The sequence below is a fragment of the Pinus tabuliformis genome, chromosome J, assembly GCF_031772625.1.
Source record: "Pinus tabuliformis cultivar Carrire ecotype Pingquan chromosome J, CPIR1, whole genome shotgun sequence".
NCBI lineage: Eukaryota > Viridiplantae > Streptophyta > Pinopsida > Pinales > Pinaceae > Pinus > Pinus tabuliformis.
Genome location: NC_142295.1, coordinates 1,511,278,851 through 1,511,302,354, shown reverse-complemented (window position 1 = coordinate 1,511,302,354; position 23,504 = coordinate 1,511,278,851).

The following is a 23,504-nucleotide window of genomic DNA, read 5'->3' as shown; positions in this document are numbered from 1 at the left end:
GCCCATGTCCATACGCTTTTGCTGCCATGTGTCACGTATTTGTCCCATACGCACTCTTATATGCGCCCTTTATATTTTAATGGCTGTCCCATTCTTCATATAAAGCCGTGCATCTTTATTCCTTTTCACCCATCGCTCCATATGTTGACCATTCCATCATACACATCAGCCTCAATGGTTATTATTTTTATGCATATGTTCCGCTTATTTACATAAGCTCCACATATCGCAATTACATGCGTCTTTCTTCATCTCGTTCGACACTTGGCCACATCCGGCCAATGTGTCTCCAATGTCGTATTGCTGGTTCCGTCTTTGTGCACAGTTATCCCCCCGAGGTAGCTCTGCCCGAGCTCTATCCTCAACCTGTGCACTTTGACGTGCCAACCGAACCAAGAGGCTGTCATCAAGTTCCGCCTCCCTGTTTACTCAGCTCGGACGTTTGCTCTGGTGGCTAAAACAGTCCTCGCGTTTCAATACTGCTCGGCCTCCCTTGACAACCCAACCTGCGTTCAACCTCCGTGCCTGTCCGCCTTGGTGACGAACCACGCTGCTTGCCCGTATCTTCGGCAACCATACCTCTGCTCCGTTTACTGCTGCCCGACGGGTGGGCGCGCCTTCACCCGGCTCGCCGCCCAACCGTCGTGTGTGTCTGCCCGGCGCGCTCCTGCCCAGCTCGCCTTTTTGTTCGTGTGCATTCGCCCGGTGGGTGGGCGCGCTCCTGCCCAGCTCGCCTTCCACCCGACTCCCGTGTGCGTCTGCCCGGCGGGTGGGCGCGCTTTCACCCAGCTCGCCACCCGACCGTCGTCCAATTTGTCCGCCCGCTCGTGCCAACACGCGCTCTCCGTCGTGCACGAGGGCGCCCGCCCATCGTGCACGCCTGCCCGAGCTCCGAGGGCGTCACATTCTCCTCCACCCGAAGTCGTTGTCGACCTCGACAACATGTTATCTCAGTAGCTTTCTCCCAAAACTGCATTCTCGACTTAGTGAACTTGATCACCAACCGTATCATCATTCTTCACGACACTCCACCAAGGTGTCCATCATGACTATCTCTGGATCTCGGCCACGAGAAGTCATCGTCATGGGTTCCTTTCATCATAGCTCCTCCACCGAGTGGTTACGAAAAGTCTACCCAAAGGTGTGCCCTTCCAATCTGTCCACGAGTCATGCCGGGCACTTTAGCCAAGGGGCTAAAGCATGACTACTTCACCTGCAACAATCCTCATGTTCCACCCTTGTCCGGAGGTCTTGCTCTTTCCATCTCAAGGTAGCAAGGATCCTCGACAAGTCCTCCATCAGCTAACGACCCTTGCTTCTCCATGCAAGGCTCCATAATTATCCACGTCAAGAAGTCTTCGTGCACAGGCAAGCTGGTCTTGCCATCTCCTACACATACTCCATCTGTCAAATGATCAAATGAAAAGTAAGCACCCATACTTACTTCACCAATATGAGGTTCCTCCATCCATGTACACGATCCTGGGTCGATTTGAACAGCTTCAAATCCATCCTCCATCATGTTTGCAACAACATCGTTCATCACGGCTTCTTCTTCCGGGTTTGCCCAACCTTGCTCCACTGTCCAACCGAGTTGAAGAAGCTCCCTTTTAACACTTCTTCCCAAGGCCTCAAGTGTATCCTGAATTCGGAGATGCCCTCCTTTCATCCTTTCCAACCTGTATAAGATGCCCAAGAGGTTCTCCTTACATTCTACAAGATCCGCCATACCTTGTATTTTGCTTTCCACGTGAGTGTCCTCACTCTTCCATGCTGATAAGCCACCCGATCCTGGTTCGTCTTGAACATCTTCAAGTGCTACCTCCATCGGTTCATCATCATAAGGGTCCACCCATGTCCCCAAACTGCATGATTCGGACTTAGCTTGATTATCTCCAAGCCAATCCTCCATCATAGTCAAGTCTTCCGTATCCTCGGTGACCTCTTCTTCTTGGTCTGCAACTCCATCCGGTTCGATTGTCTGAACAATCTGAAGAAGTCTCTCTCGCCTAAGTATTACATCAATATCATCGGTATTGACCACCACGAAATTCAGCTGCCCTCTACATCCTTTGAACTGTATAGGCACGTCTTGAATCATGGGCATGTCCCAGTTCTCCCCGGTAGATGTCAGCCCCACTTCCTCGGCTAACCGCAAAGACATGAAGTTATACCTACCATCTGTTTCTACCAACGCCTGGACATCCCTGCCACAGATTTTCACGGTTACAAGATTTTGATCGTTCGCCATGACCGTATCTTCACTTGTCAACCGTTAACTGCTACAACGCCCGGGTCCGTTCGGGCTCTGATACCACCTGTCACGCCCCCAATATTTTTTTTGCTAATTGGGCGCGCGCGGCACCACCGTGCACGACCAACTTATGCCGATCACGCACATGGACTACGCCTTCAACCGAAACAACCATATGTTTACCGATTTCACTTTGTCTTTAAACATAACATCGACTAATTATAACATAACCATACAAACATAAACCAATGTCTTCTCTTATGAATAATTAATCGCTGTTATAAACAATCATAACATTCTTAAGACAACCGAACAACAATAGAACACGCATATGGGGAGGGCAACTCCAACCGAGTTCGCCCAACTGTTTTATTACAATTCACTTACAATGTTTACAACCAGTGCGCCGGACTTAATCACGGCCGCACAGAAACATATATCCAGAAATCATAATATAAGTAAGTGTGCCGGCAAACCTTCGGCCACACTTCAATATTACAACAGGCCCCTGCCTTTACATATGAAAACCGTGCCACTGTTCACAAGATACCTCTGCGCCAATCTCTGCACTATACGGCACTCCCGAAACAGTTCTGCTCTTACATATCCATAGACGAACCAGTCTTCGATAATCTACCCAAGATCATCTCCAACGTACCAATATATAAACCTGCATTTATAAGTAACTGCCCATGCGTCAGATCTTCAACAACCTGTATAGTTGATCTCTGACCACGTGTTTCTTACCAAAGCCCGACTGTTCACATATGTAACTTCGGCGCTGTTTATTTGAACGCACCAGCGTGTATATACAGTCCCGCGTATATACACCTGCTGCCGTCCACGTGCCTTTCCTTAATCCTGTCTACGCAACAGACCTTTGTCAACCCACTGCCGGCAATCCACTGTCTGCGTGTCAGCTTCAATTGAGACTATCACTTGTCCGTCACCGAGTCCACTATATTTGCGCTGTTCTGTAGATTGTAGTCCACGTTCTGCCACGTGACAGATCACCAACAGATCTGCGCACATCAACCAATCAATTCGCTGTATACGTATATCTCTGCGTGATTAACCGAGGACTCTAACTGCTCGTATAATCCACGCGGTCATACTTCTACAGCCACCATTCGACCTCCATATACAGCCTGTTATATATGCCCACTCCGCTGCGGCCCGAACATACCCAAGCGTTCACCCGACCTGCAAAGTCTCATAACCAAACTGCTGTCTCGTATAATCCTCAACCGGATCTCCTTCTCGCATAACAGATCTCCAGAACATACGAAGTCTCTGATTCAATACGCATAAGATATGCGCATTCCCCGAACCTTATTCGCACTCCTGATCGTTATACCAAGGAGAGATATTGAGCGAATAATTCGATGCCCTCCATGAGCTCTCATCCGCCCATATTTATACTTTCTTCTTATGTTTGCTAAGGGGCCTCACCGCCTTAAGGCCGACGTCCCCTTTTACATAAAAGTTCACGCATTATTATTTCAATGAACCGCCATCCCTTATTTCCTCATAAAGTATGTCGGTTGCCCTTCATAAGCCCATGTCCATACGCTTTTGCTGCCATGTGTCACGTATTTGTCCCATACGCACTCTTATATGCGCCCTTTATATTTTAATGGCTGTCCCATTCTTCATATAAAGCCGTGCATCTTTATTCCTTTTCACCCATCGCTCCATATGTTGACCATTCCATCATACACATCAGCCTCAATGGTTATTATTTTTATGCATATGTTCCGCTTATTTACATAAGCTCCACATATCGCAATTACATGCGTCTTTCTTCATCTCGTTCGACACTTGGCCACATCCGGCCAATGTGTCTCCAATGTCGTATTGCTGGTTCCGTCTTTGTGCACAGTTATCCCCCCGAGGTAGCTCTGCCCGAGCTCTATCCTCAACCTGTGCACTTTGACGTGCCAACCGAACCAAGAGGCTGTCATCAAGTTCCGCCTCCCTGTTTACTCAGCTCGGACGTTTGCTCTGGTGGCTAAAACAGTCCTCGCGTTTCAATACTGCTCGGCCTCCCTTGACAACCCAACCTGCGTTCAACCTCCGTGCCTGTCCGCCTTGGTGACGAACCACGCTGCTTGCCCGTATCTTCGGCAACCATACCTCTGCTCCGTTTACTGCTGCCCGACGGGTGGGCGCGCCTTCACCCGGCTCGCCGCCCAACCGTCGTGTGTGTCTGCCCGGCGCGCTCCTGCCCAGCTCGCCTTTTTGTTCGTGTGCATTCGCCCGGTGGGTGGGCGCGCTCCTGCCCAGCTCGCCTTCCACCCGACTCCCGTGTGCGTCTGCCCGGCGGGTGGGCGCGCTTTCACCCAGCTCGCCACCCGACCGTCGTCCAATTTGTCCGCCCGCTCGTGCCAACACGCGCTCTCCGTCGTGCACGAGGGCGCCCGCCCATCGTGCACGCCTGCCCGAGCTCCGAGGGCGTCACATTCTCCTCCACCCGAAGTCGTTGTCGACCTCGACAACATGTTATCTCAGTAGCTTTCTCCCAAAACTGCATTCTCGACTTAGTGAACTTGATCACCAACCGTATCATCATTCTTCACGACACTCCACCAAGGTGTCCATCATGACTATCTCTGGATCTCGGCCACGAGAAGTCATCGTCATGGGTTCCTTTCATCATAGCTCCTCCACCGAGTGGTTACGAAAAGTCTACCCAAAGGTGTGCCCTTCCAATCTGTCCACGAGTCATGCCGGGCACTTTAGCCAAGGGGCTAAAGCATGACTACTTCACCTGCAACAATCCTCATGTTCCACCCTTGTCCGGAGGTCTTGCTCTTTCCATCTCAAGGTAGCAAGGATCCTCGACAAGTCCTCCATCAGCTAACGACCCTTGCTTCTCCATGCAAGGCTCCATAATTATCCACGTCAAGAAGTCTTCGTGCACAGGCAAGCTGGTCTTGCCATCTCCTACACATACTCCATCTGTCAAATGATCAAATGAAAAGTAAGCACCCATACTTACTTCACCAATATGAGGTTCCTCCATCCATGTACACGATCCTGGGTCGATTTGAACAGCTTCAAATCCATCCTCCATCATGTTTGCAACAACATCGTTCATCACGGCTTCTTCTTCCGGGTTTGCCCAACCTTGCTCCACTGTCCAACCGAGTTGAAGAAGCTCCCTTTTAACACTTCTTCCCAAGGCCTCAAGTGTATCCTGAATTCGGAGATGCCCTCCTTTCATCCTTTCCAACCTGTATAAGATGCCCAAGAGGTTCTCCTTACATTCTACAAGATCCGCCATACCTTGTATTTTGCTTTCCACGTGAGTGTCCTCACTCTTCCATGCTGATAAGCCACCCGATCCTGGTTCGTCTTGAACATCTTCAAGTGCTACCTCCATCGGTTCATCATCATAAGGGTCCACCCATGTCCCCAAACTGCATGATTCGGACTTAGCTTGATTATCTCCAAGCCAATCCTCCATCATAGTCAAGTCTTCCGTATCCTCGGTGACCTCTTCTTCTTGGTCTGCAACTCCATCCGGTTCGATTGTCTGAACAATCTGAAGAAGTCTCTCTCGCCTAAGTATTACATCAATATCATCGGTATTGACCACCACGAAATTCAGCTGCCCTCTACATCCTTTGAACTGTATAGGCACGTCTTGAATCATGGGCATGTCCCAGTTCTCCCCGGTAGATGTCAGCCCCACTTCCTCGGCTAACCGCAAAGACATGAAGTTATACCTACCATCTGTTTCTACCAACGCCTGGACATCCCTGCCACAGATTTTCACGGTTACAAGATTTTGATCGTTCGCCATGACCGTATCTTCACTTGTCAACCGTTAACTGCTACAACGCCCGGGTCCGTTCGGGCTCTGATACCACCTGTCACGCCCCCAATATTTTTTTTGCTAATTGGGCGCGCGCGGCACCACCGTGCATGACCAACTTATGCCGATCACGCACATGGACTACGCCTTCAACCGAAACAACCATATGTTTACCGATTTCACTTTGTCTTTAAACATAACATCGACTAATTATAACATAACCATACAAACATAAACCAATGTCTTCTCTTATGAATAATTAATCGCTGTTATAAACAATCATAACATTCTTAAGACAACCGAACAACAATAGAACACGCATATGGGAAGGGCAACTCCAACCGAGTTCGCCCAACTGTTTTATTACAATTCACTTACAATGTTTACAACCAGTGCGCCGAACTTAATCACGGCCGCACAGAAACATATATCCAGAAATCATAATATAAGTAAGTGTGCCGGCAAACCTTCGGCCACACTTCAATATTACAACAGGCCCCTGCCTTTACATATGAAAACCGTGCCACTGTTCACAAGATACCTCTGCGCCAATCTCTGCACTATACGGCACTCCCGAAACAGTTCTGCTCTTACATATCCATAGACGAACCAGTCTTCGATAATCTACCCAAGATCATCTCCAACGTACCAATATATAAACCTGCGTTTATAAGTAACTGCCCATGCGTCAGATCTTCAACAACCTGTATAGTTGATCTCTGACCACGTGTTTCTTACCAAAGCCCAACTGTTCACATATGTAACTTTGGCGCTGTTTATTTGAACGCACCAGCGTGTATATACAGTCCCGCGTATATACACCTGCTGCCGTCCACGTGCCTTGCCTTAATCCTGTCTACGCAACAGACCTTTGTCAACCCACTGCCGGCAATCCACTGTCTGCGTGTCAGCTTCAATTGAGACTATCACTTGTCCGTCACCGAGTCCACTATATTTGCGCTGTTCTGTAGATTGTAGTCCACGTTCTGCCACGTGACAGATCACCAACAGATCTGCGCACATCAACCAATCAATTCGCTGTATACGTATATCTCTGCGTGATTAACCGAGGACTCTAACTGCTCGTATAATCCACGCGGTCATACTTCTACAGCCACCATTCGACCTCCATATACAGCCTGTTATATATGCCCACTCCGCTGCGGCCCGAACATACCCAAGCGTTCACCCGACCTGCAAAGTCTCATAACCAAACTGCTGTCTCGTATAATCCTCAACCGGATCTCCTTCTCGCATAACAGATCTCCAGAACATACGAAGTCTCTGATTCAATACGCATAAGATATGCGCATTCCCCGAACCTTATTCGCACTCCTGATCGTTATACCAAGGAGAGATATTGAGCGAATAATTCGATGCCCTCCATGAGCTCTCATCCGCCCATATTTATACTTTCTTCTTATGTTTGCTAAGGGGCCTCACCGCCTTAAGGCCGACGTCCCCTTTTACATAAAATTTCATGCATTACTATTTCAATGAACCGCCATCCCTTATTTCCTCATAAAGTATGTCGGTTGCCCTTCATAAGCCCATGTCCATACGCTTTTGCTGCCATGTGTCACGTATTTGTCCCATACGCACTCTTATATGCGCCCTTTATATTTTAATGGCTGTCCCATTCTTCATATAAAGCCGTGCATCTTTATTCCTTTTCACCCATCGCTCCATATGTTGACCATTCCATCATACACATCAGCCTCAATGGTTATTATTTTTATGCATATGTTCCGCTTATTTACATAAGCTCCACATATCGCAATTACATGCGTCTTTCTTCATCTCGTTCGACACTTGGCCACATCCGGCCAATATGTCTCCAATGTCGTATTGCTGGTTCCGTCTTTGTGCACAGTTATCCCCCCGAGGTAGCTCTGCCCGAGCTCTATCCTCAACCTGTGCACTTTGACGTGCCAACCGAACCAAGAGGCTGTCATCAAGTTCCGCCTCCCTGTTTACTCAGCTCGGACGTTTGCTCTGGTGGCTAAAACAGTCCTTGCGTTTCAATACTGCTCGGCCTCCCTTGACAACCCAACCTGCGTTCAACCTCCGTGCCTGTCCACCTTGGTGACGAACCACGCTGCTTGCCCGTATCTTCGGCAACCATACCTCTGCTCCGTTTACTGCTGCCCGACGGGTGGGCACGCCTTCACCCGGCTCGCCGCCCAACCGTCGTGTGTGTCTGCCCGGCGCGCTCCTGCCCAGCTCGCCTTTTTGTTCGTGTGCATTCGCCCGGTGGGTGGGCGCGCTCCTGCCTAGCTCGCCTTCCACCCGACTCCCGTGTGCGTCTGCCCGGCGGGTGGGCGCGCTTTCACCCAGCTCGCCACCCGACCGTCGTCCAATTTGTCCGCCCGCTCGTGCCAACACGCGCTCTCCGTCGTGCACGAGGGCGCCCGCCCATCGTGCACGCCTGCCCGAGCTCCGAGGGCGTCACATTCTCCTCCACCCGAAGTCGTTGTCGACCTCGACAACATGTTATCTCAGTAGCTTTCTCCCAAAACTGCATTCTCGACTTAGTGAACTTGATCACCAACCGTATCATCATTCTTCATGACACTCCACCAAGGTGTCCATCATGACTATCTCTGGATCTCGACCACGAGAAGTCATCGTCATGGGTTCCTTTCATCATAGCTCCTCCACCGAGTGGCTACGAAAAGTCTACCCAAAGGTGTGCCCTTCCAATCTGTCCACGAGTCATGCCGGGCACTTTAGCCATGGGGCTAAAGCATGACTACTTCACCTGCAACAATCCTCAAGTTCCACCCTTGTCCGGAGGTCTTGCCCTTTCCATCTCAAGGTAGCAAGGATCCTCGACAAGTCCTCCATCAGCTAACGACCCTTGCTTCTCCATGCAAGGCTCCATAATTATCCACGTCAAGAAGTCTTCATGCTCAGGCAAGCTGGTCTTGCCATCTCCTACACATAATCCATCTGTCAAATGATCAAATGAAAAGCAAGCACCCATACTTACTTCACCAATATGAGGTTCCTCCATCCATGTACACGATCCTGGGTCGATTTGAACAGCTTCAAATCCATCCTCCATCATGTTTGCAACAACATCGTTCATCACGGCTTCTTCTTCCGGGTTTGCCCAACCTTGCTCCACTGCCCAACCGAGTTGAAGAAGCTCCCTTTTAACACTTTTTTCCAAGGCCTCAAGTGTATCCTGAATTCGGAGATGCCCTCCTTTCATCCTTTCCAACCTGTATAAGATGCCCAAGAGGTTCTCCTTACGTTCTTCAAGATCCGCCATACCTTGTACTTTGCTTTCCACGTGAGTGTCCTCACTCTTCCATGCTGATAAGCCACCCGATCCTGGTTCGTCTTGAACATCTTCAAGTGCTACCTCCATCGGTTCATCATCATAAGGGTCCACCCATGTCCCCAAACTGCATGATTCGGACTTAGCTTGATTATCCCCAAGCCAATCCTCCATCATAGTCAAGTCTTCCGTATCCTCGGTGACCTCTTCTTCTGGGTCTGCAACTCCATCCGGTTCGATTGTCTGAACAATCTGAAGAAGTCTCTCTCGCCTAAGTATTACATCAATATCATCGGTATTGACCACTACGAAATTTAGCTGCCCTCTACATCCTTTGAACTGTATAGGCACGTCTTGAATCATGGGCATGTCCCAGTTCTCCCCGGTAGATGTCAGCCCCACTTCCTCGGCTAACCGCAAAGACATGAAGTTATACCTACCATCTGTTTCTACCAACGCCTGGACATCCCTGCCATAGATTTTCACGGTTACAAGATTTTGATCGTTCGCCATGACCGTATCTTCACTTGTCAACCGTTAACTGCTACAACGCCCGGGTCTGTTCGGGCTCTGATACCACCTGTCACGCCCCCAATATTTTTTTTGCTAATTGGGCGCACGCGGCACCACCGTGCATGACCAACTTATGCCGATCACGCACATGGACTACGCCTTCAACCGAAACAACCATATGTTTACCGATTTCACTTTGTCTTTAAACATAACATCGACTAATTATAACATAACCATACAAACATAAACCAATGTCTTCTCTTATGAATAATTAATCGCTGTTATAAACAATCATAACATTCTTAAGACAACCGAACAACAATAGAACACGCATATGGGGAGGGCAACTCCAACCGAGTTCGCCCAACTGTTTTATTACAATTCACTTACAATGTTTACAACCAGTGCGCCGGACTTAATCACGGCTGCACAGAAACATATATCCAGAAATCATAATATAAGTAAGTGTGCCGGCAAACCTTCGGCCACACTTCAATATTACAACAGGCCCCTGCCTTTACATATGAAAACCGTGCCACTGTTCACAAGATACCTCTGCGCCAATCTCTGCACTATACGGCACTCCCGAAACAGTTCTGCTCTTACATATCCATAGACGAACCAGTCTTCGATAATCTACCCAAGATCATCTCCAACGTACCAATATATAAACCTGCGTTTATCCACGCGTCAGATCCTCAACATCCTGCGCAGTTGATCTCTGACCACGTGTTCTTGCCAAAGCCCGACTGTTCACCGCATATGTAAACTCCGGCGCTGTGTATTTTGAACGCACCAGCGTGTATATACAGGCCCACGTATATACACCTGCAGCCGTCCACGTGCCTTTCCTTAATCCTGTCTACGCAACAGACCTTTGTCAACCCACTGCCGGCAATCCACTGTCTACGTGTCAGCTTCAATTGAGACTATCACTTGTCCGTCACCGAGTCCACTATATTTGCGCTGTTCTGTAGATTGTAGTCCACGTTCTGCCACGTGACAGATCACCAACAGATCTGCGCACATCAACCAATCAATTCGCTATATACGTATATCTCTGCGTGATTAACCGAGGACTCTAACTGCTCGTATAATCCACGCGGTCATACTTCTACAGCCACCATTCGACCTCCATATACAGCCTGTTATATATGCCCACTCCGCTGCGGCCCGAACATACCCAAGCGTTCACCCGACCTGCAAAGTCTCATAACCAAACTGCTGTCTCGTATAATCCTCAACCGGATCTCCTTCTCGCATAACAGATCTCCAGAACATACGAAGTCTCTGATTCAATACGCATAAGATATGCGCATTCCCCGAACCTTATTCGCACTCCTGATCGTTATACCAAGGAGAGATATTGAGCGAATAATTCGATGCCCTCCATGAGCTCTCATCCGCCCATATTTATACTTTCTTCTTATGTTTGCTAAGGGGCCTCACCGCCTTAAGGCCGACGTCCCCTTTTACATAAAAGTTCACGCATTATTATTTCAATGAACCGCCATCCCTTATTTCCTCATAAAGTATGTCGGTTGCCCTTCATAAGCCCATGTCCATACGCTTTTGCTGCCATGTGTCACGTATTTGTCCCATGCGCACTCTTATATGCGCCCTTTATATTTTAATGGCTGTCCCATTCTTCATATAAAGCCGTGCATCTTTATTCCTTTTCACCCATCGCTCCATATGTTGACCATTCCATCATACACATCAGCCTCAATGGTTATTATTTTTATGCATATGTTCCGCTTATTTACATAAGCTCCACATATCGCAATTACATGCGTCTTTCTTCATCTCGTTCGACACTTGGCCACATCCGGCCAATGTGTCTCCAATGTCGTATTGCTGGTTCCGTCTTTGTGCACAGTTATCCCCCCGAGGTAGCTCTGCCCGAGCTCTATCCTCAACCTGTGCACTTTGACGTGCCAACCGAACCAAGAGGCTGTCATCAAGTTCCACCTCCCTGTTTACTCAGCTCAGACGTTTTCTCTGGTGGCTAAAACAGTCCTCGCGTTTCAATACTGCTCGGCCTCCCTTGACAACCCAACCTGCGTTCAACCTCCGTGCCTGTCCGCCTTGGTGACGAACCACGCTGCTTGCCTGTATCTTCGGCAACCATACCTCTGCTCCGTTTACTGCTGCCCGACGGGTGGGCGCGCCTTCACCCGGCTCGCCGCCCAACCGTCGTGTGTGTCTGCCCGGCGCGCTCCTGCCCAGCTCGCCTTTTTGTTCATGTGTATTCGCCCGGTGGGTGGGCGCGCTCCTGCCCAGCTCGCCTTCCACCCGACTCTCGTGTGCGTCTGCCCGGCGGGTGGGCGCGCTTTCACCCAGCTCGCCACCCGACCGTCGTCCAATTTGTCCGCCCGCTCGTGCCAACACGCGCTCTCCGTCGTGCACGAGGGCGCCCGCCCATCGTGCACGCCTGCCCGAGCTCCGAGGGCGTCACATAATGGGTGCAAGGTCTCGTAAGACCTTATTATCAGTTTAATGGCGCTTGAGAGTATCATGACTTTTATATTAATTTTTTTTAATAATAATAATAATAAAATTAGGTTAAATGTTTATAGTTATAAAGTTTGTTACATTTTTGAATGTGTATATGTTTAATTTATATTAATTTTTTTTAATTATTAATAATAATAATTTAGTTAATTTTTATGATTATTTTAAATTTTTTTGGGAATGTGAGATGTATCATAAAATATGTGTGCGATGCTTATTATAGTTTATATGTATGCAATTTACCAATTTAATCGTTCTAATTAAATTTAAAAAAAATGTAATTACCTTTAAAATAAATTAGAAATTTTATTCCAAAATAAAAATATATATCAACATAATTAATAATATTTTATATATATATATATATATATATATATATCCCATGAATTTTAAATATATATGGCGTTAACTCATGAAGTTTGAACCCAAAATCTCCGGGGATTTAACTCCTCGCTATCAAGGAGTTGTCTATGTGGTATATATATAAAAAGTACAATGTACAAAAAGATTTTAGGGAAAAGGAAATGATGATAATGAACATAAACTTTTAACATTTTTTCATAATTTAGAGTTTGATTTATTTTAACACTCAATGTAACTAATAAGTTAAGGATTGTTTGGTTCGAGAGAAATACTTGTTGGTTAACACTCATGCATTGAATTTTATCATCTCATGAACATTAATGCATTAATGGATCTTTTAGTCCGTGTAGGATTTCAACAAAAAGTCGAAAGTGCACTAGATTTATTTAACACTCAATGAATGGATCTTTTAGTCCGTATAGAATTTCAACAAAAAGTCGAAAGTGCACTAGATTTATTTTAACACTCAATGTAACTAATAAGTTAAGGATTGATTGGTTCTAGAAAAATACTTGTTTCATCAACACTCATGCATTGAACTTTATTATTTGATGAACATTGATGCATGAATGGATCAGTTAGTCCATGTAGGATTTCAATAAAAAGTTGAAAATACATTAAAGAGATAAATTTGAGGACTATTCGCATTTTCTACCCAATGTAGATATGACATTTCAAAAAGAAAAAAAAGGGATAGAAATCACATTTTCTACAGAATCTAGATAAATTTGATGACTATTCATGAAAGGTTGAAAGTGTGTACATATAATTTTGTTAAAAATTCAATAAATTATTTTGTTCTGAGAGCATGGTGCTCTCATTGATTAAAAATTATTGTCCTATTTCATTTAATTTAATTATAGTTTTCTAAAATGATAAGGAAACAACTTTTTTTATCTTTAGAATTATTTTATTTGTCAAAAATCATGTTATCTTCTACCAGCATTGTTATTGGGTTTGGATCGGGTGAGGAAGGGGATACAAAGTAGTGATGAAAAAAAGAAAGGAGTTGAAATTTGTGGTGAAATCCTGATTTGTGTTATTTAAATTAGTTTTTTACTTCATATATGGATTCATCACTTTTGTGTAGGGGTTACCCATCAAACTTGTGATTTCAATGAATTCCTACTGGATTTTAAAGAAATTAGACCTGAAAAATCCACAGAAAATTTTCCAAAACGTCACATTAAAAACAACTAAAAAAAATGGTACTAACTCTGAGTTATGGAAAATACCCTGATTAATTAGAGGTGGGTTTGGGTTCATTTACAGAGTGCATAGAGGGGAAAATAAACCCGACTCCTGATATCATAGTTGAGTCGATTACCACCAGTGAGACCCACAACATGGAAATTTACAAAGGGACATGATAACATAATCTCCAGAGGTCAGTTTAATTTGTTAAAGAAAAATTAAAGGAATGAAAGAGGGCTAGTTCAATTTTGGAAATGCGCCATCATTGTGTTGGGGATTTTTCTGATAAAATCCCAAAAACAAACAAAATAAACTCACACAGAGACAATGCTCTGTTTCTCTGCCACAGGATCTTTTGTGCACAGGGAACCCTTTTTAAAAATTACTCAGAACAGAGTATTACATAGCCATAAAATGATTGATATTCATTTAAAACAAAATGCCAAATACATATTCATCCTCTTTGCTGAGAGGGATTTACCAAAACATTTCAACCAACAAAAAACTACTCTGTCTCCTCCTGAGAATTTACTGTGCTGGGTTTACTGCTGTAAAACCCCTTTTACATTTACTGGTGTAAAACTGTTTTTACACACAGCTGTAAAACAACAAAAATTTACATATGCTTCCTCAGAAATATTATGTGCTCCACTTCGTTTGAACAAAAATAAACTTACATTTCAACTTGGTTGTTTTACGTTGCACTGTTGTGCATAAGCATTCACACTGCTGTGTAAAATTAACTTATATTACATTTGCAAGCTGCTCCCCTGTTTTCTTTTTCATATGCACTCCTGTGTGCAAATAAACATAAAACATTACAGCAGCAAGTCCATTTCACCCTTGCACTACTGTGCAAGCCTCAATGTTCTTCACGCAAAATATGAACATACGCTGCCCCTTATCACTCTACGCACTGTTGTGCGATGCATACTCTCCTTACATTATACACTACAACGTGCATTCTTTTCATTGTAATGCATATATAAAAAATGGTCAACGCACAAAACAAATAACATAAAGAAATACATTTTTGTGCCCATGCTTCCGTGTAAATAAAATTTAAGGTTCTACCAACAACTTACGAACCCATTTAATTCTCAGCATGGCGGTCAATTCATTCACTGACAATTCGGCGGTCAACCAAACTTGTTTTTTTTACTCCACGTAAATATTTAATGTTGCCCGTATGCAGGTTTGGAGCAATCGACGGTGGAGAGCGATGGAAACAATCGGACGGTGGACGGAGATATCGGGAGACAGTTTGCTGCAGAACTTTACCTCCCGAGATATTACGTTGGCTGACGTAGAGGGAGGAACACGCGTCCACGGTTGATTGCATCGGGTTCAAACATACGGAAAATACCTTTGCCGGAAAGTGGTCCGAGAAATTTCAGGCGGGTTTGCTGAACGGTTTCGGTCTGCCGTCGTTCGTGCTTGCTGAGTCGGCTGCCCACGTCTGCCTGCAGCCTGCAACCTGCAGTTGGAATTAACATTCCAACACTCCCCTTTAATTTCAACTGCTGGGCATTCAGTCATACCCAAACACTTCCTCACATAGAGGGATTCACCAACACTGCTATTACAAATACATCTTCCTCACATAGAGGGATTCACCAATTACTTCGGATGCAGTTTCACAAACAACAAAATAGTCTTCCTCTTAATAGAGGGTTTCACTTGTGATTGTGCTAAAGAGCACCTTCCTCATGACAGAGGGATTCACCTAAGATTGTGCTGAAGAGCACCTTCCTCGTGACAGAGGGATTTACCTGTGTATGCTAAAAAGCATCTTCCTCTTGACTGAGGGATTCACCACACTATGCTGAAAAGCATCTTCCTCTTGACTGAGGGATTCACCATGATACTGTGCTGAAAAGCACCTTCCTCTTTATCAGAGGGTTTCACCAAATGACTGCTTCAAGTGCAGTTCCAAAACAAAACATTCATCTGCTGTGTATTACACTCACTCTGCTGTGAGTATATTCTCTCACATTACATAAAAGGAAAACTACATTCCATTGCTATGCATTTCAATGCATGTGCTCCTCAAAAAAATTTCCAAACTGCTGTTCTATGTTCTGCCTTCGCACTGCTGTGCGGGTCTCCTTGCTTTACATTACAATGCATATACAATGCATATGATTCACATCGAATTCATCTTCGTCTTCACTCACACACTGCTGTGCTTCTCATTTTTCTTATCGCGCTGCTGCACTTCACATTTCAACGCTGCCCATTTTTCTTCTCCGCACTTCTGTGCATATTGCATTGCATATGTGATAAAAAACAAAGCAAAAACATTACAGTTTTCATCATCGCTGCATATTACATTTCAGATGGATTAACAAAAGGACTTCATTTGCGCTCTGCTGCGCTGCTATACATCCTCCACGCAGTCTCCATGCCCTGCAGATTTTTTCTCTGCTTTTATGGCAGATTTAATTCCATATCTCTCCCCTATAAAAAGATCTTCATCACAGAGTGACTGTTAATACAGTTCAGCAATAAATATAAAAAAATACAAGCTCCCCTTTAATGTATGCATTGTTTTCTTTCAGCAGACTCTTCTCAAAAGAAACTTAAATCAACTAGGGAGCTCAAGGGGCTTTCAGGCTGTATTTCCTTCCTTCTCCATACTTGTGTAACTTTCTTCTTTTGTGTGGGTCTAGCTTGCATAGGAGCCCATCTTAAGTTACAGTCATGTGCCATATGCCCAATGTTATGACACTTGAAACATTCTACATTGTTCATGAATAAGAATTCATGATTTCTTCTTGTAAAATTATTTCTTGGAGGTTGTCTGAGACCATAACATCTATCTCTATGAAATGCTCTACAGTCTTTTGCCTTATGACCAAAGTTTGAGCAAGCATAACAATAACCATAAAATGAACTTTGGTACCTGGGAGATGGAGGTTTCCTTGATGTACTTTTGAAGCCTTGCTGCCTTGAAATCCTATGATGATAACCATTGCATCTTGCTTCTTTGACATCAGCTACATTTCTTCTTGGAGCTGGTTTTCTGCTTGGAGTAGGATTTCTTCTATTGTAGCCTTGATCTTTCTCCTTGCCTTTGCTGGAACTAGGAGCATCTCCATTTCTTTTTGCCTTCTTCACATCTCCTTTGCTTAAAGCATATTCATTATTGTTTGAGGGTTCACCTACATACCCAAGTCCTGATTTATCAGATGGGGATCTGTGATAGCTGAGCATGTCATCCAAGGCTTGAGAGCTCTTCATGATTTTGTTCATCCCTTCAACCTTTTTCCTGAGGAGGACTATTTCTTCTTCCAATTTTTCACACTCATTATTCTTCTTTGTAAGTTGTTCCTCAGTTTCTTCCTTGCTATGAGTAGCTTCAGCTACTGCTATTTTGAGGGAGATAATATCTGACTTCATTTTGGAGATTTCTGCTTGACTGCTCTCCATTTTCTTTTCAGCTCCCTGTGCCTGCTTCCTGGCTTCTTGTAGTTCAGACTTAAGAGAGGAGACCTCTACCTTGTACTGTCCAATCTCTTCTACAAGCTTGTTCACTCTCTTGTGCCCTTGTTCAAGTTGACTTGTCAAGGCGTCTTCCTGCTTCTTTGCTTCATTCAGCTGATTTGTCATGGATATGACTTCTTCATGTTGTTTCCTCTTGCATTGATCAAGCTCCTTCTTAAGCTTGTCGAGCTCTTCATCCCTTTCTTTTACTTGAAGTTTGATGAGGTCAACCTTCTCACATTCAGCTTCTATGATGGGTTCATAATTTTCTTCTTCACTGATGGTCATGGTCAGTGCTCCCTTTGCATGAAGTGTTGGCATTATGAGATAAGTGTTGTCCTTGATGGCAAACCTCACTGATGACAAATCATAGTACAGAAGGTCAGCAGCAAGGAATTGATGATCAGACTATAAGAAGAAGAGAAAGTTCATACACGCAGGTTCGTTAAGCCCAAGTCGCGTGTACACGCTGGTTGGCTTCAGCAAAAGCGCGTGTATGTGGAAAAGTACCTTTGGTCCATGGCGGTTATTCCTTGGAAGTTGTGCCTATGGTTTTGGACCTTGGCATCTCGGCGGACGTGTTGATCCCTAGTTTTGAAGTTGATGGTATTGGATTTCTATGGTTTTGGCTCTTGGTATTGAACAAGGCCTAAGGCTATATAAAGGGAAGGAAATCATTAGGCAAGTGTATCTGAAATGTCTTGAATATCTGATGAAGCATTAGATCCAGTATGCAGGGTTATGGGTTGATGATGCATTGCTTGATCTGTGCTAAGGAGAGATCTCACCGGTTGATGGAGAACTAGATCTAAGGAGAGATCGGGATCAAATGGTTTGAAATGAACTATCTTTATGATGCTTATTCTAGATCTACATACTGACGCATGTATTGTTATGAGTATGACTGATGTCTGGTACAGCTGCAAGTTATGAGAAATTATTTTTAGATCTGTACGCGGGTTGTCTTTGGCAAAAGCGCGTATACACGCGGGTTTGATTCATCGAAGTAGCGTATACATTGTAAAGCTTGATATTTGAAGTTGCAGATGGATCTGATGGTTATTACAGAGTTCTGTGTCTGCTCTGTGTTCTGGTGACTGTTGTTAACAGGGTTTCAGTGATTCAGAGTTTGATGATTGTTTTGAGCTTCAATGATAGTTATGGGTCCAGTATGAAAATTGGATGAAAAGTGGCCTTGCAGATTATGTGTTGTGCTTCAATGTATCCAGTCTGAAAATTGATGAAACGTGGTACCTGGAGGTGAGAAGATTGTAGGCAAGCACCTACGTACTAGTATCTAAGCTAGTACAAAAGCTAAAGGAGATCTTTGGAGCATTGTAGTAGGTAGCAGCCTGCGTACTAGTAAATGGGTCGGCTAGTACAAGAGCAAAGGGGGTTGTAGCTCCTGTACTGGTATAAGACTGCACCAGTACAAATATTGTAAAAGGATTTTCTTATTAAGAAGAAGATTGAGATGACTTGCAGCAGGTGGTTTTCACCCACATTGGGTTTCCACCTTATATCTTTGTGTTCATGTGTGTGGCTCTTGTGTGATGTTCTGTTCTGTTATTCTGCACCTGTTTACTGTTAATATGCTTAATAATGATCTGATGCATTTACTGAAGATTAAGCTAACTGAATTATAAGATCTCTGGATATACGCGAGTTTCATTAGACACAGTAGCGTGTACACGCGGGTTAACTTAATTGAAGTAGCGTATATGTTTCTGAGTATGAAATTGAAAAAGATTGATTGATCTGATAATACTGATTCACCCCCCCCCCTCTCAGTATTATTTCCAACAATTGGGATCAGAGCAGGTCCTTTGGTAGAAGCTTGATCGCTTGAAGGAGATCCGTGGAACAATGGGAAAGAAGCTTAAGAAGAAAGCTCATAAGAAGAAGAAGACATCTCAGAAGGACTATGACAGTGGGAGAGTCGATTGGGGATTAGGTATAAGAAGCTCTTCAGATTCAGAATCAGATTCAGAATCATTATTAGGTATGAATGTGTTATCCTCTGATGTTCCTGCTATATTTCCTTGTGAAAATGATGGAAGTGATAGTGAAACTACTGAACATGCTTTTATGGGTGAGCAAGAAAAGTGTCAAATAGAGGCAGTGTTTAGAAGGCTTGCAGACAAAGTTAAAGATCAACAAGATCTATTGAACAAAAGGGAATGTGCTTTCAAAGAAGAAGTTACCAAACTAAAGGCCCAAATAGAAGAAGGAAACAAGGTAAGAAAGCTACTCAAGGACAAGGAAGACCAATGTCAAAAATTGCAGCATGAAGTGACATCATTAAGAAAAGAAGTCAACGAAAGAAGCACAACCATCAAGAAACTCAAAGATAGATCCAGCTACTATGAAAATCTTGAAGCTACAATCCCCTCACTAAAAGGAGATCTTGAAGAATCAAAGAAGCAAAATACAGATCTACTCCAAGCTATTGCAAAACAAGAAAACGAAGTCACCAGCTTAAAATCTCAACTAGAATGTGCCTTCCGAGTTCGTCAAATGCAGCAGGATCTGAATGAAGAACAAGAAAAGGAGATTCTCAAACTAAGGCATCAGTTGGAAGAAGGAAGGAAAGATGGAGAAGACATGAAGAAGCAATGTCTAGAAAAGGAGGAACAACTTCAAGTTGAGGTAAATATCTTGAAAGGTAAAATAGAAGAAAAGGATAAGCTTTTACGATTTCAAGATAGTTCTAAAGTCTTGGATGATATTCTTAGTAGTCAAAGGTCCCCTGCTATAAAGACTGGTCTTGGTTTCCATGAATCTGTTGAAGGTGAATCTAGTTCACAAGGTGAGGCAAGGAACTCTAAAGAGAAATCCAAAATGATCAACAAGGAGATGAAAGGTCAATCTCATCATCAACCAAGGAAAGAAAGTCTTCAAAGAAAATCTTTTACTCCTCCTATGAATAATATTGAATGTTATGTATGTCATAATCTTGGACATGTTGCAGCTAGATGTAGAAGAAGAAGAGTTCAAGACTATTATGCGGACAGGTCATCTCAATCAAGGTACTTTAATGGATATTGCTTTGCTTGCAATATGTATGGTCACAAAGCTGCTGATTGCTACAGAAGGAACATGAAACATGTTAGATGTTATGCATGTAACAAGCTTGGACATATAGCAAAGGAATGCAGGAACAAAGGATGGACATCACACCGAAAGGAGAAAACCTCATCACACTTGAAGATATGGAGGAAGAAGGAAGTACAGTCAGCACAATGTACTGAGACACAGCACAGCACAGACATATCAGACTCAGGGGGAGCTGAAATTGTAAACCTTCAGTGTCCTGAATCTCATACGCAAGTTCCTTAAAGGGAAGTCGCGTATATACGCGAGTTCGACACTGCAAAGTCGCGTATATGTCAGTCTGAAGAAAAGCAGTGGGGACAGGCTCAGAAAAGGGATCTGATATGATTCAGTCCATTATTTGCTCTATTGGTTAATAGCTACAGTCTGCTGAGGATGTGTGGAAATGTTTTGTTACTTGTATGATGTCTGGAATTGTTTTGATCCTAACTTGAGGATGAAGATGTTTTGATGCTTACTGCTGATATATGCATGATCAGATCTAACAAATGGCACTGGTTGAGGGGGAGCATATGCCTTTAGTAATTCATTGTTGGCATTATGGTTAATAATCCTTGGTGATGATTCTTATATGGATAAATGATATATCTTGCTATGATATGATGTTGTGAGTTGTCTATGATAAACTCTCATATGATTCTTGAAGTTACATAGAAGATGTTCAGATCAGATTTATGGTTGATTCTTTGATGATGCATGTATGGTGCTTACATGGTGATCTTCATAAGAACAAGGAGAAGTACAAAGCTTGAATACACATCTTCCTCACTTGATGATGAGTCACTTATATACTGCTGTTGTCATATGCATAAAGATCATACAGTTATGATGCAGGCACTCATGTGGATAAGGATTGTTGCTGTTGATGATATCAAGAAGTTTTGTCAAATGAGCTTGAGCTCAAGATACATAGTGCTGACACATGGATGACTACTCAAAGTTGCTTTATTGGAGACATGGTGATGAGTTCTTATCTATATGATGATAGGTTGATACTTACATATGATGATTGATGCAGATGTTCCCAAGAAATGATACTTGGAGCTTGTAGATCTTGACGTTGATGTAATGGCTATGGTGGTTTCACATGTAATGTGAATGATTTCATGATGATGTTTAAAAGGAGGAGTTGACATCTATGTTCAGACATACCTTACTGCAGGACATTTACAGGTTGTTGATATGGAAATTTGTGTACGCGTGCTGTTTAAAGGATATTCGCGTGCATACGCAGTTTTACAAGAGGATAGTCGCGTATATGGTATACACGTGTTGCGTAAGGGATATCCGCGTATATACGCTTGTTTATGTGTATACAGACGCGTATATGGAGTTTTGAAGAAAATCAGCAGGGACAGATGTTGGTTGCAGAAAGTCTGATATGGGTCTGACAGAGATCATCTGGCACAGGTTCAGGGGGAGCAGATAATCTTCCAATGATGCATTGTTGGCATTATCTTAAAGTTTTTGGTTCTGGTTCACTTTTGTTGTTGGTTTCAGATGGAACAAAGGCGAAAGGAGAACAGAAGGATCTCTTGGTTGCTGATCTGAATGGTGATTATTAGATGCTGCGGGTGACTTTCATAAGTCTTGGTCTAGTTCTTTCGTCTCTATGTCATATATCTCTTTTGTGGTATCTCTTTCATGGTGTCAAGGTCATGTAATGGCCTATTTTGGTTTCCCCACTATGCCTGGGATGATTGATGCAATATGACTGGTTGTCATATGTAAACTTTTGATGTATCCCCACTTGGTTGGGTGGATGAGTCAATTTTTGTATATCCTCACTTAGTTGAGATATGGATGTATGTCTGAGTCTTTGGTGATAGGAAGATCTTTTATGATGTATAGAGTCATGTTCTTCTTGAAGAACATCTTTTGCAGATCTTTCCTACAGTCAGGAAGACCATGAACAACACACTTCAGCAGTACAGAGACTTGGCATGTACTCAGGGGGAGCATTGACAGATTGGTACACTTTGGCATATACAAAGGGGGAGATCATTCAGAGATTTTAACAGATACTCAGGGGGAGTATGCACAGAGAAATGTTTAGCAAAAGAAGAGAACATCTTGGTCCACCCTTTGCCCTTGATGTCAAAGGGGGAGAGTGATTTGGTGTTGTTGCCATCAAGTCCAAAGGGGGAGATTGTTGGCATTATGATGCATGTGTTGTACTTGATGGCAACCCTCTCATAGAAGAATATCTCACTTATGTATAACTGGGTGAATCTTCAGAAGAGATATCAGATGTGACTGATGGAGGACAGCTCAAAGGAATCAGATGATGAATCTTCAGAAGAGATATCAGATGTGACTGATGGAGGACAGCTCAAAGGAATCAGATGATAGTTCTAAGTGTGACAAGTTAGCTTTGCCATCAAGTCCAAAGGGGGAGATTGTTGGCATTATGAGATAAGTGTTGTCCTTGATGGCAAACCTCACTGATGACAAATCATAGTACAGAAGGTCAGCAGCAAGGAATTGATGATCAGACTATAAGAAGAAGAGAAAGTTCATACACGCAGGTTCGTTAAGCCCAAGTCGCGTGTACACGCTGGTTGGCTTCAGCAAAAGCGCGTGTATGTGGAAAAGTACCTTTGGTCCATGGCGGTTATTCCTTGGAAGTTGTGCCTATGGTTTTGGACCTTGGCATCTCGGCGGACGTGTTGATCCCTAGTTTTGAAGTTGATGGTATTGGATTTCTATGGTTTTGGCTCTTGGTATTGAACAAGGCCTAAGGCTATATAAAGGGAAGGAAATCATTAGGCAAGTGTATCTGAAATGTCTTGAATATCTGATGAAGCATTAGATCCAGTATGCAGGGTTATGGGTTGATGATGCATTGCTTGATCTGTGCTAAGGAGAGATCTCACCGGTTGATGGAGAACTAGATCTAAGGAGAGATCGGGATCAAATGGTTTGAAATGAACTATCTTTATGATGCTTATTCTAGATCT